At 41.7% G+C, this 18,850-nt stretch overlaps 1 protein-coding gene across 24 annotated transcripts in view; it reads left to right on the forward strand.

Annotated features, from left to right (window-relative positions):
- Positions 1 to 18,850, forward strand: part of LOC310899705 (uncharacterized protein) — a 221,537-nt gene that overhangs the window by 90,219 nt on the left and 112,468 nt on the right. For 2 of the 24 annotated variants that reach the window (XR_014584572.1, XR_014584575.1), the window contains exon 5: positions 15,211 to 15,288. The exons of the other annotated variants lie outside the window; for them this stretch is intronic. The gene's annotated coding sequence lies outside the window, so the exon portion shown is untranslated. The remainder of the gene's footprint in view (positions 1 to 15,210; positions 15,289 to 18,850) is intronic. 24 annotated transcript variants of the gene reach the window in all.

The raw sequence follows: 18,850 nt of genomic DNA on the forward strand, positions 1-18,850 counted from the left end.
TGACTCAAATATTCCAAAGCGATTTTAATGTACTTCAAATCCCTCAAAACACTGCATCTCTGTCCATGCAACCAGCCTCAGAAAGCCACGTGAAAATGCAAATGTTTGCTTTCTCAACCAGAACTGAAAAATATCAAGCATTTCTAAAGGAGAAACAGAACAGTATGTTCTCCTTTCCTTATGCATTTTATAAAAAATGCATATATATATATATATAAAGATGAATATAAATTCTTTTAGAAGCAATTGTTTCATAAAAGAAACATGAGTTTGCTTTGGCAAAGATGTCTATGATTTATGGTTCATTCTGTAAACTTGGCCAAACAATTTCCTTCTCCTTCATGACTGGGGAGCAGAACTGTCGGGGGCAGGGAGTTACAGGATGGCATCTGTTCTTAGAGCAACAGGATTATGTTTATTCATGATTAGTTTATGCAGAAAATGCATCAAAGAGTTTATTTGAATTTTTGATAAATTTGCCTTGTAGAAAAGAAATATTTTTCTTAACTGGACCTTGTAGGAAAAATCCCAGTAACGGCAAATGCAAATGAGAAATAATCTGAATTTAAAGAGCTTTTCTTCAGAACCACTGGTGCTAACAGTAATGCGAGGCCACTCTCTGCACTTTTTAATAAGATCATGCTTTTTTTTCTCTACTTTAATCCCATATGGATATTCTGTGGTAGTGCAGTAATGGTTTGACATGTAGCTTCTTCAAATATCTTTAGTGAAAGCAGGAGATCTGTTTATCACTGCAGTGCTCAATAACCTTCTCTCCCTGCTTGCTTTTGAGTCTTGAATGAGGTTTATAGAGTGCCACAAACCATGCCAATTTTCTGTATTTTTGACTCTATGTAAATTTTTGCAAAGAGGTAGGGAGAGCAAGTGTAAAGATTGACACTGGTATCTCCTGAAATGTTTTTTTCTTTTTTTTAAGCAGCTTGATTTTCCTTATAATGTTACCAAAACCCCTAGCAGATGATGTTTTCAGGATCAGAGACAGGAGATTGAAATGTTGCTAATGTCTGTAGCACTTTAGTTATAGATTTCTGCAAAGAAATGTGCCATGATTGATCTGATTAATCTTTTAGATGGGTGGCAAAAGAGAATGAATCTTCTTCACCAGTACTAAATAACTGCTTCTTAGACACTGAGCTTCAGCATCCTTGCAATATTCTGATGTGGGTGACCCACACCTCACAGTTTCTGTTGAATTGAGTACTCTTCCTTTCCACCACAAAGCTTTCAACATCTGCCTGGGTGTAATGGGAACGTTTTTTACAGTTCTCTCCTGTGAGCGAAGCCCTGTGGGATCCCCTGGGAACTGTAAAGCAACGTGGCAGGTTTCTGCAGGGAGGCTGCCTAAGTGGTGCAAGGAGGTTCTCGGCCTTTACTTAGGTCGAGGGTTCATTGCTGAAAAGCTTCACATTATATCTCATCATTCTGAAGGTTAATTGCAATTGTGGATGAACCCAAACACTACAGCTGTGCTGGGGAAACTCGAGTTTCACTGGCAGTTACCCTTCCTGTTGTGGTGTGTGGTAGTCTTGCAATATGTGCAAGCGGAGCTAAAGGACTTTTTCCTTTTCCCAGAAATTCATGTAAATTCTCAGTCTCTCTGGGCAGGTTCTAGAGGGCAATAGTGAAGTATACACACACATAAACATGCACAAAATTCATTATTTCTTTAGCAAGACCATGGAGCTTTAGCAAGAATGTCAAAATGTCATGGACATTACAATATCATTGCTTTATTTTGAGAGGAAACAGACTTAAAAACAAACAAAAAAATAAACCCTTTCACTCATTCTTTAAACTAGTCAAAGAACAATAAATGAATTTGTTACCAAAATTTAGAAAATTCTAAATGTTGGATCGAGTCTGGTTTTCTCTCATCAAAAACCTGCTAAGTGAATGCCCAGAGCAACATACTTGAATTGATAGGCTTCCACACGGTTTGAGTTCCAACTTTATATGTTATTTGTCCAGTGCCTAGAATGCCACGCAGAGGCTAAAGAACATATTACAATTAATTATGTCATGTTGGAGTAAATAATTTCCTAAATACGCGCTCTGTCATGGTGGCCACTGATAAGGAATTTAATTTGAAACTCAGCTCTTGCCTTCTGAAAATCAGCTTTAACTAAATTGTTGCAGTCATTACATGTTGTAAAGCTTCTGTATTTCACACTTCATTTTCTATCCAAATGGATGACAGCCTACTTCAAAGGGAAAGAAGTAAACCTGTGCTCAGAGTGTTCACCTGAACAGCGTGCTCGCCCAAGATCCCACATCTGCCAGTTTTGACTTTTTGAATTCCTGCAGGTTTATGATTTAATTGGTCAAAAATCAAAGGATGTCCAGTTGAACTGTACCCCCTAATAACAGGGTTAGAGACTGGGGGATAACTTTTGATGCTCTGCCTTTCCTGACATTTCACTGTTGCACAAAAATGGGAAAGCTGTTTCAATGAGCTTCCCAAGCTAGAAACATTAACTGCAAGTGTTTAAAACTTACGAACGTGAAGTTTATATGAAAGAGAGACAGTCTGAGAGCCCAACTCTCTTTGTCTGCTAGAGGTGTAATAGAAGAAGTGAAAATAATCTGCTGATGGTACGTTGTTATAGTCTGTAAGATAAACTCAAGTACTTAGGTCCTCATTTAGTACCTGTGAATGGTCTCGGAGTGTCCAGTAGGGCTTTGAGATGGCATGCAATGCAGTAAACGTACATGTTTTTTATACTCTTGGATCTCCATGGCCCTCAACATCATCTTTTCTGGGTGCAGTCCAGAAAGACCCGTTATGTCTCTTATTACAGACAACTCAGAGGGTACAGGTCCCTAGGTGCTTCCTTTGATGTTTTTGGATGTGATCATTGAGGGAAGTACTTGGAGGTGGAAGGTAAGGAAGCAGTTGAAAGAAGATTGAAAATAGAGTTGGTATGAATCTGAACAGAAAATTAAAGTTTGTTGATGCTATGAGATGCATTACTTGATTACTTTGGAAAGTTTGCTTGAAGTCAGACCTAAAACAGAAGCGTTCTTTAGCTATATCCTGTTCACACGTCCCTAAATACAGTACAGTTGGCGTGGCTGAGGACAGAGGCTCCAAATTATCACCGTCTCACTCTCTTTCCACGCTCTCCAATTTGGGCAGTGGGAGGCCACAGCATGCTCTAAAGCAAGTGGATGGCATTGTGAAGTCACGTTGAGGTTCAGGGAGGGCGTGGAGCTCTGCCCCACCTTCCCACTGCCTCTGATGATCCTGTGTACCGAGAGGGAAGGCAGCAGGAGGCTTTGGCCAGTGGTGACGTTGCAATGGAGGCTGTGCTGCCTGGGGCCACTGTGTTAGGGTTACTGCGTGCGGTTTGTAAGCCGTGAATTGGCAGGAGAAATGAGAAGTGTGCAACTTTGCAGTGGTTGGCTGCATACCGCAGCTCCACCAGATGTCCTGTTCTGAAGGATGGCGTTTGTCTGTCTTCTAGTTCATGCAGTATTCCTGTTGACATGCACTGTGTTCGGCTTACAAAAAGAGATGCTGTGTAATGGCTATATAAATGAAATTTTTATGGGGCCACACAAACTATTCATTTTTAGATTTATTTATTTTTTTCCTCCAAATAAACTCTTATTGTCTGGGGCTGTGTCACAACTGATAGTGGCATTCTTTGGGGACCTCAATGTCATATGCGAGTAATAAGGACGTTGTCACTGTTCATCTGATCAGAGATTGATAGCTCAATACCTTTCAGCTTGGCTGGGCAGGTAAGGTGCAGGGATTTTTAAACTGTGCATTTCCATCACAGAACTGGATAGTGATTTGGGCTGGTGTTGGTAACACTGTTCAGATGTAGATGCCAGCTTTTAAAACTGAACTTGTGTTCAGTTGCTTCCCTTTTTGGAAAAAAGGGAGGGGATTCACCTAGATGATCAGAAAGGGTTGCTTATTCTAGAAAATATAAATGCTTAAGACTGCTAACCATTGCTGCTATGAAAAGCAGTAACAGGTTTTTTGGAGTACATGCCACAGGAGGTAGCCACCCCAGGGTAAGTGCCCACCTATGGCACTCTGACTGCCTTCTCGGAAGCAGACATCAAATGCAGCAGATGAGGCGTGAGGTGTTGGCAGCAGTATATGTCTGTGCCTTAGACGTAGGAAGGAAGGAAGAAGAATGTGCCTATGGAGGAGAGGAGGGCAACCATATGTATGGTCTGGAGGAAGCAGAGGTACAGAGCTCTTTCGGAGCTCTGGAAGTGCTGAGCTGGAAATGGCCTGTTCTTACGTCTGCGATTCAGGGAGAGACCTTTTATAAATTTTGTTTAAAAAAGCAAGTTTGCACTAAACAGTGTCTGTTAGCGTGAGCTTCTCCTCCTAACAGCAACTATCTAGTGAGACCTTAAATGCCACTTGATGGAATAATAGCACATAATTAAAGATAAGCAAGTCTAGAAGGCTTAACTTGCAGATTTGGGGGCCGAGACTAGACACATTGTAAGAGATTCTTAGGAAAGTAAGCTTACCATGTGATTTTCCCTGAGATTTCATTCAACTCAAAGGTTGGCTTTGTTTAAATATCACTTAGTTATAGGGAAAACATGTAGATTTGAAAAAAAAAATCATATTTTCTACTAACATTTGTATTCATTTCTCCTTTATTGTGGAGTTCAAGTTATGAAATGAAATGTTCACACTATCCATGCAAAATGACATTTTACACCCTGGCAGATTCTGGATATTCCATTATCTATTTCGTTTTCAACATCGCACCCAACATGTTGTCCTTTTCAAGTTATATCCATCCTACTTGGTACAGCTTTCAAAAAAATGACCAACCAAATGTTGGCAAGTGCATTATATAAAGTTGCCCCCTCATCCACCTCCTCTTTCTCCCAGTCACCCGTTTCACAAGCAGGTATCTAGACTTGGCTTGGCACAACATCGTTATTCTGTAGCAGGTGTCGATTGGGAGGTTTTTTTATATTTCAGGATCCCTTGACCTTTCTTCTGGGCACACATACAGCGTGTTAATGATGAACAATGTCCACACATCAGCACTAATTCAAACCTGATCTCTTCCAGAGTTTGAAATATGCATGGATAAAGTCTGTGCTGATGGTCCTGAATTTTAATATATAAAAGTCACAGTAAAACAAAGTTAACTTTTAAAATTCTGCAATAAATCATAAAAAGCTGAATATGGTCCTCTGGATATCTTAATTAGATGAATTTCTTTCATTTAATCAGACATACTCAAAGTCAAAGGGACAAAAGATACTGCCTTTCTTTAGACACTAAGGCCTGAATAACATCTCAGTGGTCAGAACAGTTGATCGAATTACTTGCTGTCACTCATGTTTATATTTGATTGTACTCTTATAGCTCTGAATAATGTCTTGAACATCACTGCTTCCATTTTTTTCTCAGTCACGATCAAGAATATTCCCAGCAGGTTTATTTCTGGGCTTCGTGCTGCCACGCAAGGATTTTGCATCATGCATATTTGCACACAAATATTTAAGGAATTGTTAGTTTGAAAGCTGAACTTTAAAATGGGAAATAGCAGAATCAAGATAGATTAGCTCCATAGCCTACTTCACGTGCACCTCTGATCGGATCACCAGTGCCAGGAGGAAGGAGAGCAGAGGGGAGGACGTGGGATGTGCTCTGGGCACGCCGAGGAGCCCTGCTGCCTGCCACGCGCAGCTCCGGGTGCCCACATGTAGGGAGGCCGTCAGCTTCAACAGCTGGCCTCTCGAGGGCTCGTATGTGTGGTGTGCGCACATGCGGATGGTACATGGAAAAGACTGCATACGGCTAAAGTAAGAGGACTTTTTATGGGGAAAGTAAAAAATTCTCTGTCTGCTTCAGGGTTATCTCAGTGCTGAATTCCCACATTTCTTCTCCAAATCTCCAAAATGTTCCATTTTGTTTTAAGAAAGTGGTTTGTGCTGGCAATCTCTCCAGATTTTTCTAGCCTCATTGAAAACAGCTGTGATGCTTTTGCTGAATGGAATGTCTTTGGGTTTGTGTTTTTTTAAATTATTTTTAATTTTTCATTTTCAGTTAAGTCAGAGGTAGAGCCTAAGCACAGAAACATCAGTTAAAGCTATAAACAAAGCTTTTTGAGAGAGTTGGGGGTGAGAGAGACAGAGTGGTAACAAGGACTTGCAGTGGGAAAGTATTAGGCAGGATTGACTCTAGGTGTCACTGTGAACTGTGCCTATAATTCTGCAGCTCCATTTCCACTTTTATTGTGACCCCCCCACTTTCCAGCCACCTTCTTCTTCCCTCCTTCCCTTTCCTTCTTTCCCTCTCTCTCTTTTCCCTCCTCTGTCTCTCTAACACACATGCGTGCACATGCAGAGAAGTACGAGACAAATAATAGCTGGAAGCAAGCAAATTACTGTGGCCATTAGAGAACGTGGCAAATAGAAATTAATAGATACTTAATAAAAATGCTGGTTAACTGAATAGTTATGATGTCTGATATCTCACTTATATGAGAGCCCTGGAAAGCAAATTGTATATATATACAAAAGAAAAAGCTAAGCTTTCTTTTGTCCATTTGTATTTGGCTACAGGTAAGAGCAGAAGGCAAACGTCAGGAGACATGATACTCTTCCAGTCTTGCTTGTCTGGATTGGACAGTAGCAGGGCCAGATCATTTTAAGGTTTACAGACCTGACTGCTGGTCAGAGGGGTTCTGGTAAACTTTGAAGCTGTGCCCACCTGTGTAGAGACCTGCAAAAGCAGCCTCTTTTAGCATTTTCTCTTCACTAATATTAACTTAGCTTCTCAATTTATAATTTAGAATGCTTTCCTATAAGATCCACTTAGAGAATACTAACCAACGACATACAGCAACGTCATTAAACACTTTAGTGCCTCGGGGTAACAGACTACAATGCATCCTGCAAAGTAGCACTTAGAGGCTGTATGAACATATTCTGTCACCTTGCAATCTTTTATAGCATAGCCCTGGGAATGCACAGGGAGATAACATGCAGTGGAATAGAACAAAGTCTGCTGGAGTCACACTCTCCTTAACGTGATGAATTATCAAGATGCCATACGTTTGCTGGTTAGGTCCCAAACAGATGAACTTGTGTAAATGAGTAAATTTAAACGCCTTCTTATCACACATAGGCAGAACGCTGTTTTTGTGGCGCTACCGAGAGTCTGATGTTACTTTTAAGTGACTTTGTGCAGTGATCAGTACTTCGGCCCTAATTGGTAGAAGTAGTAATTGCCTTAGGTTAAATCATAAACAGAAAAATAGCTTGTCTAATGTTTTAGTTCAACCCCCCTGCCAACCCTAAATTATTCCTTGTGGTATATATTGGATTTTTTCTTACATCAATTTAAATATCTTAAGCAACAGCTTCCATGGTTTCCTGATTTTTTCTTTTGAGTTTGATTATTTTATTTTATTTTATTTTATTTTTACTGGGATTTAGCAGGGTTCTCGTGAAGGACAAGGGCATTTTTTAAAGATGCTGTGTAAAATGCCATTTCTTTTTTGGTTCAGGCTCCTCTGATAGCGCTGAATCTTGAATTTTTGTAGCATCCTGTGGGAAAGGGAAAACAATCTGCAGAACACAAATCCTCCTGGCACGTCTTGCTTGTTGCTAGATGCAACTTCTAAACCACCTCTCCTTGGTTTTCCTCCTTGCCTGAGCTGTATGTTCACTATGGCGATGACTCCGAGATGCACCCTGTCACTAATCTAGTCGCTGGTGGCTGCTGTGATTAGCCACTGGCTCCATCAAAGTACTCTTGGACAATGTCATCAGTGTAGTCTCACCTCTGAGTGGAACAACCCTTTTTTTCCCCCTTTTTTTTTCTCTTTAATCGGGATTAAGCAGTCAGATCTGATGACACTTCACACAAGTAGAGCTGTTTGAAAACACACTGTCCTTTCAATCACAGTAAGTGACAGGGTGCGCAGCGTGTGCTCCGCCAATGCCACGGCTGCCTTTGATGCCTGCTCTGACATGCTTTCAGGTAAATGGTTCAGAGAAAAATTCTTGAAAGTAGCAAACTAGTTTTGCCAAATGGTTAGCTCTACGCAGTGCTTTCTTTCCTCTTACTTTTTTTCTTTTTGAAGGAAAGCATAACAAGGATTAAGTCGGGGGAGAGTCGGGTAGCCGTTTCCTAGGACAAATCCTTTTTTTACTGGGGACAGGCTTAAATTCCGGTATATTTAGAGCAAAGCAGTGGGTGTGAGGAAATATGTCTAAGCTTCCTGCTCCCATCTCTGTGCCCGGTTTCTCTCTCGTGGATATTGCAGAGCATTTAGATAGAGGCTTGAGTGGGAGTTTGGGATTTTTCAGTATGTGGGAGAGAACTAGTGGCAAAAGAAACCCGCGGAGTTGGCTAAACCATGACTGCCAGTCGCTCCTTCCTTCTCTCTCGCTGTCCTCTGGGTGATGGGGCAGGGAAGATGAAGTTACAGACCGCACGCCGGGGAAGAAGGGGCGGGCAGTGCTCGGCTCTGGCAGGGGTTTTCCTTCGACCACGAAGCTTGCCCTGAGCTGCAGCCAGCGGGGCCTGTGGGGAGCAGAGGCGCAGAGCCTGGGGGGGCAGCGGGGCTTCGGGGGGCGCGGGCCAGGCAGGGGTGAGAGAGGCCAGCGGTGCCTCTGGTGCAGTGGGAGGGCTTCACTTGGAAGCCACAGCGCGAGGTGTGCTATGGGCTGAACCCTCACAGCCAGCCCGGGGAGCCCCACGTTCCTGGAAAGCGCTCTCGTGGGCTGCGGGAGAAATGGAGGGGTGCAGAAGGTGCTTCTCTGCGCCTCTGGGGAAGCGCTGGATGGCTTTTGTAGCACATGCTTGCTCTTGCAGCAGGGTTTGGGGTTGAGGAATGTTTCCAGCAGGGGAAATGGAGAGGAAGAATGTTACTGGAAAATGTTCTTAATCATAGCAGAAATTTTCAGTAAGTGTTTTTTTATTTTTTTTTTTTTTACTTTTTTTCTGTAACATTTTCTGGTGCTGAGTGCAAGTAATACAGCATTTAAATTCTCTTCATCTCAGATGATTCACTGAAGGTCAGGTCTCTTGAAGTAATACTTTATCTGCACCTAATCAATCATGTGATATATAAAAAGTCCGAGCTATTGTATCAGTGCTTTAGTGCAATGTAACAATGTCAGACCAATCAAAATAAACTAATCACATATTAGAAATTATTTTAAAGTGATACTGTGAAAAATATACACACAAGCTACCCAATCACACCGATAAAATAATGTTCATCAGTCATTAAAATGGAGATAGTTGCAGGATTTTTTCTTCTTCTAGGATATTTAACTGGCTGGCTTCTAATATTTCTTTTAATGTTTGCTTTTGCCTGGCAGGAATGTGATAAAATTATGCAAAGCTATGATTCACATAGAACAAATACAGATTGCAAACTATATAATGTTATCCCAGCCTGCTGTTTATAAAGCAGTGAATATGCCTGCTAACTCTGTATGCTGATGATTTTTTGCAGCCAGGTTTATATCTGGATGAATGACCTTTACTTTTTCTAATTATTATTTTACACAAGCAAATAATTTACCTTTATAATCATAAGCAATCTTCGAGAGAGACCCTTGGCAGGCACTGGCATATTGTGCTGTTCACATCGTTCAGTAAATAGCCTTTTTCTGGTTGAAGTATGGTTTCTAGGCCTTATATGTGGCTCTGCACAGGACAAATGTGAATTAAAACTTAAATCAAGGTAAATTATCTCAATTGTTTATAAGTGAATTTGCATCACAGGCTGTCCTTGTTGCTGACTATGGGGTGAATGGCCTGATGGTTCTGATGCCACCTCTGCTGGAGAGCAGCTGGAGAAATCAGGTTCTTCATACCCCAGCATACAGTTACTAGACTCAAGCAGAGACCTAGTCTGGACTTGGAGAAAACCGGGGCAGTTTCCCTGTCAGTGCACCCAGGAGGCCGTTGTAACCAGGTGGTCAGCGTGCTCAGCCACAGACAGTTAAGTATGGGAAAAGCCTTGCTCAGTTTCTTCACTGTTTGAGGCCTTCTGAGTGTCTTAAGGGTCAGACTCCATTCTAAAGCACTTAAACAGAACGGCAGTGACTGAACTGCCGACAGCATAGCAGGCAATCTTGCTCGAGAAGTGTAGCATTAGGCTGGAGACAACATGGGGTAGTTCAGAGACACCTGAGCTGTTTCAGCAGTAGCACTGAACTTTCATGCTTCAGCTCTCTCTGATACAGCTGCTTGTTTCACAAACAGGTGTCTAAAAGTGCTGCGAAAGTCACTTCAGCTGCAGGCTGAGCAAAAGTCTGCTGAGTTTTGATGCGATGGTATTGCATCGAGTAATAATGCGTGTTAGTGTCTCCTGGGGAATCACAGTTTGGAAGCCCTGGTCTTTGGAAGTGAGAAGAGGTGCGTGCTTTGGGGGAGCCAGGAGGAACCAGCTGTGCAGTTGCTAAGACTGCTAGCGGAGGGACTGATTCTGTGGTCTGTGCTACAGGATTTTTGCCCTATTTCTTTTCCATCTCAGGAACAAACTCATTGTTTTTTGCTGGTGAAAACATGGAAGTGCCACAAAGCCTATTCTTTCAGCAGAATCTGCTCCTGGACTGTGTTTCTGCATAAGAGTGAATATAATAGCCATGTGACATGTTGACAAGAGTAATTATACCCAGAGGGGTTGGTAATTTATATTGGGTAGCAGGTGGTATCATTTCCTGGTTAGCCTGTACCTTAACTTGTTGTTATCTGTGGCCATCAGCAACTAGAGTGACACCTATGGAGGAGACCTCGGAACTCGCAGCAGGAGCAGTTGTTGTTCCTTTTGACTGTATATTGAGGGAATTCCTACCGTCCTTCATGCTGTGCGTAGCATAACCTTTGATAACGTAGTAGGCGAGACAAGTCATGACTCATCGCATTGACTTTCCTCTCTTGTACATGACTCTTTTTAACAGGTTATTCTTGAGAGAGAACGTGTTGTTACTTACTGTCTGCCACCATCATTATGCCACTGACTCAGTCATACAGCATGCCATCTAAATAGCTACTGTCCCTAAGGAAATATTTTTTATCACAATATATCTTTGGTTTTGGTAAGTTAGTTCATTGCTTGTTTCTAAGATGAGCACCTCATTATTTTAGGAGCTGTACACGTACATAATTAGGGCCAGAGTCTTGCTCTGAAAAGCTTATGCCTTCAAAAGAGGAGAAAGAAAGGAAAATGTTACTTCCATTTTGTGAACAGGAAATGGATGCAATGAAGTGAGGTCAAATAAATTTGCCAAAGAAGGTCATATAAGGGATCCGTGGCGGAATAAGAAGTTGATCAAGTTATTGAAAGAGCCAGATCCAGTAGCCCTAATCACAAACTCATCCGTATTCCATATTTTCCATATATACATATATATATTTTACCAAGCCTATTCTGTTACCGTAGTTTCTTTAGAATCCTCCTGAACTGTTATATTCCAGCTCACACAGTTCATCACTGTCCTAAAACTGTAATATGATCTCCTCAGCCTTGTGAATCTGTCTGGTCTCCTGAGCACCTGAAAATCTAGATCCATAGTTGTCTTTGATCTTAGAGGTTCTGTCATCTCCCCTCCCCTTCCCAATTTTAACCTTCCCACCTCATTTCATCCAGTTCTTCAGTCCCTCCCCAGTCCTTTGTTCTCTTACTAGTCCTGCTAATACTGACGTTTTCTCATAACTGCTGTCATAAACTTTTTTTTCTTTTCTCAGATCTCATCTGCTTTGCCTTTCCTGCATGTTCATCTGTTCATTTTTTAAACATAATTTATGGAGCTTCCCAAAAGTGTAGCCACTGTTTAGGTCATTCACGTATTTTATTCAACTGAGAAGCTCAAAATCTGATCTCCTGCAGGTTTGTCCTAATCCTTGTTACTTACCTAGAATCAAACAGATGAAGAGAGTTTTCTCAGTCACAGGTCCAGAACTCCTTCAGCACATATATGTTCCTGAATTGAAGGTATTTTCAGAAGATGCCTTTCTGCTTCTGTGTGGTTTCTGCACTGCATGTATCCACTTTGTATGGATATCCAAGCTAGCTCCAAACAAATGTACCCTCTCAGGGCTAGAGCTCTGCCAAGCACCACACAGACATAGCTATAGTGTTTAAATTATTCCGTAGATGAGACACTGGTTCCCTTCGGTAGTTGTAAAAGTTTTACCTTACACTTGGATTCTTGACATTTACCTTTTACAGCTGTTACAATCCTTGAGGTGATCTTTCTTCTAAGCCATGTCTGGAAATACTGATATATGCATTATATATTTTGTAGGATTTTTGTGGACTGTTTTTAGAGAAACTATAGAAAAAGTTTGTAAAGATAGTGGTAATATGCTCACAGGGACTGTCATGGATATCTTTACATTTTGGTATTTGCAACTAGAAGATAACATTTCCAGAGCATTTGCAGTATTCTTCAGACCGAGACGTGGAGTGTTTAATACAGCATGATCCTTTCTTTTGATATTAATTATTTCTAAGACACTAAGAGTGACTGTTTTGTACTTGTACAGGGTCTTACATCCTGAAAAGTCTCAAAGTGTTTCATGAAGAATGGTCTAGGAATGGAAATAAGGAGCATGACAACCTGCTAGGAGCACAGGAAAAGTAGTGGTCAGTGGGGAATGTTTTTCTCACAGATGGAAAATAGTTGGAAACGTGGGGTTCACACCCCACTCTTAAAAAGAGTGCCTGGTTATTAATAATGTCCATGTGTAGACATAAGCCTCTAATGCCATTCCACTGAGTAGAGCCAGATGAACAATTCATGGCTGGTCATTGTCAGTAACAATAAGCAAGTGTGTCATTGTACATGTCCCAGGTGTGTAGTTCTGGGCATTTCTGTTTAAAACAGAAGGTAGAGATGCAGCAAGGAACCTGCTCATGATCAGGGAAATGGAAAACCTTTCTTGGTGGAAGTAATAATGGAATCCAGCTTGCTTAGCGTAGTAAAATAAAATCTATAAAGATTTTGGTGACTAAAATCAAGGAAGCAGGAAGAAAAACTAGTAAAGGCAGTAGCTATGAATAAATGCGGGCCCAAATTAGAAAACCATGTAGCCATTAGAGGAGCACTTTTCTTGAATATCTTGCCTAAAACCTTGCCTAAGGTTACATTTGTCCAGAGGAGATGATAATGGCAAATGGCTGTGGCGGTTTTACTCGGGTGGGCGGCCAAGCTCCACCACAACCACTCTCTCACTCCCCCTCCTCAAAGAGGAATGGCGAGAAAATATGATGAAAAGGGCTCAAGGGTTGAGATAAGGACAGGGAGATCATGCAGTAATTATCATGATGGGCAAAACAGACTCAGCATAGGGAGATAGTAAGATTTATTGCTTATTACTAAGAAGCTAGAGAAGTGAGAAACAAAGGAAAGAAACCAAAAGCGCCTTCCCCCCCATCCACCCTCTTTCACCTCCTCTCCCCCAGCGGCACAAAGGAACGGGGGAATGGGGGTTATGGTCAGTCTGTAGCGCTTCTTCGCCGCCACTCCTTCTTGGTCACTCTCGTCCCCTGTGCTGTGGGGTCCCTCCCACAGGATGCAGTCCTTGCTGAACTGATCCGGTGTGGGCTGCCCACAGGCAGCAGCTCTTCAAGAACTGCTCCAGATATGGGTCCGTACCACGGGGTCCATCCCTCAGGAGCAAACTGCTCCAACCTGGGTCCCCCACGGGCAGCAGCTCCTGCCAGCTCACCTGCTCCTGCGTGGGCTCCTCTCCACGGGCTGCAGCTCCGGCCCGGAATCTGCTCCGGCAGGGGTCTTCCACAGGCTGCAGCCTCCGTCGGTGCAGGTCCACCTGCTCCACCGTGGTCTCCTCCACGGGCTGCAGCGTGGAACCCTGCTCCACTGTGGTACTCCATGGGTTGCAGGGGGACAGCCTGCTTCACCATGGTCCTCGCCACAGGCCGCAGGGGACTTCTGCTCCGGCGCCTGGAGCACCTCTCCCCCTCCTTCTTCACTGACCTTGGCACCTGCTCACTCTCCCAGCTGCTGTGTGGCGCAGTGTTTTTTTTTTTTTTTTTTTTCCCTGTCTTAATTATGCTCTCACAGAGGCGCAAACAACATTGCTTATTGGCTCAGCTCTGGTCAGCAGCGGGGCCCTTACCTAACATGGGGCAGCTTCTAGATTCTTCTCACAGAAGCCAGCCCTATGGCCACCTGCTACCAAAACCTTGCCACATAAACCCACCACAATGGCGAACCTGTTCTGAAAGTTACGGAAGTAGTTTCATGACTTTGTGGCTTTGCTGCTGCTACTGGAACCTAAGCCTAGCGTCCTAGGAGAAGTCATTCTTTTCTGTATTCTAGTGCCGCAAACAGTTTTAGTTTAATTTAAGGAATCCGTAATATCCCAGCAATTTATTTTCTAGTGTCTCTTTTTGTTGACTGAATAATGATACTTAATTTTAATATCAATTTAAGAGTTTTCAGGCTATCTCCCTTCTGAGGTTCCCCAGTTTACCCGCAGTAGTTGAATGAACCATTCAGTTTTGTCTGACACTCTGCTCTAGTTTTCACATCAGGAGCACTAAATTCTGTACCAAAGTCAGTGAAGGTTCCCTGAGTGCTTACTTTAGTGCAGTTCCCCACAGGGACTTCTTGTACCCCATCTAGTTGAACTTGGCTTCAATCTCTTTTTCAGTTTACATTTTTTAAAATTTGACAGTACCTAAGGGAATGAGTTACCTAATTCTCATTGAATTACAATGTGAGTTGGCTGAATAATTTCCTTGGACTTGTTTGAAAATTTCAGATTCTTATTCTAATATTATTCACTCTGCTGCATGTGTTTCATAGCTAAAAATCCACAATGCATGAGTTTCTAGAATCATATTAATTACAAGCATATTTACTTATGGAGTCATATTGTAAGAAGCTTTTGTAAACAAAACTCACACCTTTATTAGGCTGTATGGCTTTTAAAGAGTATGACTGAAGACTAAAAAGATGGACACACTGTTTTACATAACATCTCCAGAACATGCAGTGGCTATAATTTCCACATACTGACCTTTAAATGGGAAAAGACGTAAAAAGTTGTGGCCAAGAATACACTTGGAAGTTTCAGTATCTTATTCTGTACATTGAATAAGTGAAAGTGAATGGCATTTGTCACAATGCAGACTAATTTTCTGTCTGGGTTGTCCCCAGTTAATGTGTTTTTTTTTTTTTCCTTTTTTTCCCCAGAATTATGAATGAGAATGGGAAGCGTGTATGTCAAGGGAATCATATTCCCTTAGCAGAAAGGGAACAGATACCTAAACTGTAAGTTTGCATAGCCCTATTTTATTTCTGAGGGACTTGTCAGTTCTAGGGTCAAAGCAGGATGCTAACTAGTGGGAATGGAGTGGAAAAGAAAGTTAGAAAGATAAAAGAAAGAGATGGAATCAATAAGAAAGGGTTCAAAGCATATGTCTGATGAACTCTTTTTAAGAGATAACATTGTCAAAGAATAAAACTGAGCTGGAGGGTAACATGCTACCTTGCTGTCCAGTCAGCTCACTAGAAAAGGCTGTGTTTGCTTCAAAGCTCTGTAGAGACATCTGATAGATGCCATTTTCCATGATGTGTAAGAAATTCTGGTGGAATTAAGTATTTTGGTGGGCTGTATGGTGCTGAATTGTTTCCATTAACAAGGGGACTGCCAGAAATGGATGATCTCTCTGACTTTTCTGGAGATCAAGGTATTTCACATCATTTGGTGTGAAAATAGTCCTGGTCTCTTCAAGGGAGGATAAGACAGTGGATAAATTAAGAAGCTTTGGGGTAAAACCCTGTTCCCTTGAATGGGACCCGCTGAGAGATTCCAGCAGGATTAGTACAGTCGTTTGCTTCCCGTATGTTTCTGGGGTAATCCAATCTTTGTAACAGCACACATAGTTTACAGCTGTTGGAAAGGCCTGGCACAAAAGGGTTATAACTTATATCACATTTTGTGGAGGGAAGCATTTAAGTTTGTCATTAAATCACATTTTCAGGCTGGGACAGCACAAGGTCTTTATTCTGGTTTTGCAAAGAGGGTGACCAGTTTTACAAAAGGCCGTGGAAGTCTTCCCACCTGCCTTGAGGGGTTTGCGTAAGTGAGCTCTTTGACATCTGAGTGTCACCACTGCAGAGCGCTAGGTGCTTTGGGAACAGCACTCACGTTGCCTGTATAAGCACCCCTTTAGAGCTGATCTGCCTTTGGTGTGGGGCGTTAGCTTAGAGCAGGCACACAGCTCTCAGGGACCCAGCACTGCCAGCCAGCCTCCTCCAAGACCCCAGGGTTGCGGAGTGGGCAGCACTCACCACACACCTCTGCTTGCTGGGTAGGTCCTTGCTGTACTCGTCCTTTGTTGAAGAAAATATATTTTCCAGCCTGAGTCTGGCTTATGAATAAACCCAAGTCTTCTGTATCCTTGGATTTTTTGGCTCAGTCCTTTATTGGGTACAAAACGTGCATCTCAGAGTGAAAGGTCAATGAACCTTGGGCCTGGGCTGGCCCGGTATCAGCACAGCAGCTTTTTCCTTGACTGCAGTGGGGGGTGAATGTGTGGCCTGTTTTAGAACCTGGCTTTACATGCAGCTCAGGTTTAGATAGGGGAACCTTGTGTAGTACAAGTCCTCTGTGAAATTAGGTGAGTCTATGTTGAAAGAGGCAATTTTTTGATTAAAAGAAAAAAAAAATCTGATAAAAGCATGTGTTTGTTTTTGGAGAACAGCACGACAATGTGTATCGGTTTTATCTGTCAACAGCCATCACCTTGTCAGAGTTTGGCTGCTGTTGATTTATTACAACCTATGTGAATGTATAATTGGTAGGCTGGTCCTCAGATCTGCGGAGGAGAGGCACAAATTTGGAAGCCAGATGTCCCATGGTAATGCGCTAAGAGAGAGATAATCACCGAAGGGCTGAGGAGCCCTTCAACTCCTCATTACTCTTACATACTCTCTTAGCCTTAAGATTTATCAGTGTTTGTAATGAAAGCATCTAAAATGAAAAACAACTTATTAACTTCACTAAAGACACCATCTTCCACTCCCCACAAATAAATCTTTTATCGTAATCTGCACTGCGGAGTCCCAGCTTTTTAGTCAGAAATGGTGGGGGGAATCACTGAAGCATACTTATTTAGCATCACTGTCCCAATGTCTAGGATAACCTTCACAAGGGGAAAAGACTTTGAAGTTGGAAACTTCCTGGTGAAACAGTGCATGCAAGAAAGTACTATTGTCAGTTGTGGAGTTCAGGGATTATTCCTGGAGCTATTTCTTCAGGGGTTTCTAGTACTTCTGTGCTAGTACTGAAGGCATTCAAACTACTCGTGGAGGTGTGGTCTGTCCTCCACATTTATATGGCCAGGCCTTAAAGTCTTGATAGCAGCAACATTGTATCTGAAGGGAATGTCTTGTCAGAGGAAAGGCAGGGTAGTAGTCCTGGTAGAGCCCTCCTCCAGCTGAGGTGAAGGAACATTAACATCTAAAATACTGATTCGTACTTTTAATTCACTGTTCGTAGTGGGCTTCATGGTGTTTGGGTTCCATGAGGAGACCATGGCTTTTCAAAGGTAACGCTGTGAACAAGGAGCCTGCTCCTTGTGTTGGAGTACTGGCTGGGAGAGGGCAGAGCAGTGAAAAGCTTCAGGAGACTGCCGGGGCCTTCTGTAGAAAGTCATCTTGGAATGGGAAGTGGGGACAGGAAGGCAGAGCTATAAAGCCTGCCTATAAATTATCATTTGTCTTTGCCCTCTAATTCAGTCCTGATCTGGAGAGAGGAGAAACTATATGTCATTAAATGAGTCTTAGTGGGTTCATAGACCAGGTGATGTACATCCTCTATTTGCCTCAGACAACTACATGTACATCTTTGTAATGTGATTAGGCCGTCATACAGGGCACAGAACAATTTATTATTCTGCCTGAGAGCGCCATGTTCCTCTTTAAAAAATTGTTACTCCTGGAGTCGGCAATTACTTTAGAATAAATTTACCAAAGACAAAATTGTGCCTCTTGGGTCAGGAAATGACTTCCCTGTTTTTTCTTGAAGAGACAAGGTGTTTATTAAAGACCTCCTTAGTTTACTGTGTTGGGTTTTTCACTTTGAATAATTGTCCAATTAAATATAATTTGGAAGTCCATGCTAACCTACTGCTTGCATTGTGCAAGTAAGAATATCTCTGAAAGATGTGCATTAATAAATCCCACTGAGCCCTATCTCTTTTAAAAAATGGCTTCTTTTGTTTAATTTTTAGATTTTTTTTTTTAAAAGGGCTCTATGCCTTACATTCGGAAATGCTGCTGTTTTCACACAAATAATTTATACAGTTCGTTCTTTCAAATGCTAGGGAAAACAGTTTTATCATTTATTGTAAGTTAGCTTTTTATTATTATTATTATTATTTTTAACCTTTTGTTTAGGTTTGTAAAATACTTCACAGTCTAAAACTTTACACATTCACACATTCAATTCTTTTTTTTATTTTTTTTTTTTGTCTAGGGATTTCTATCCCTACTTGTAAGGAGAAAATAATATGAAGTTAAGTGGATTTAGAACTGGAGGTTCCTTATAACTAGGAAAAAAAGTTGAAATTATTTTTATGAAACAGACACTTAATGTAGACTTTTTCTTGCTTTTTCCTTTTTTTTTTTTTTTGGTAGTGGAAGATAGTTGATAATTAATTCCAAGCAGGTGATATAGTTTGTACTCTGGAGAACTAACAAATTTAAGTCATCAAAATGACTTGAGAAGTAATTAAATGTGGAAATCAGATGAAGTTCTGAAATCCAAGATGGAATTGATCAATAATAAGAGAGATGGTAGAAAGATAAAGAAAAATAATGTTTCCTG

The sequence above is a fragment of the Anser anser genome (assembly GCF_964211835.1).
Source record: "Anser anser genome assembly, chromosome: 5".
In the NCBI taxonomy this organism is placed as follows: domain Eukaryota; kingdom Metazoa; phylum Chordata; class Aves; order Anseriformes; family Anatidae; genus Anser; species Anser anser.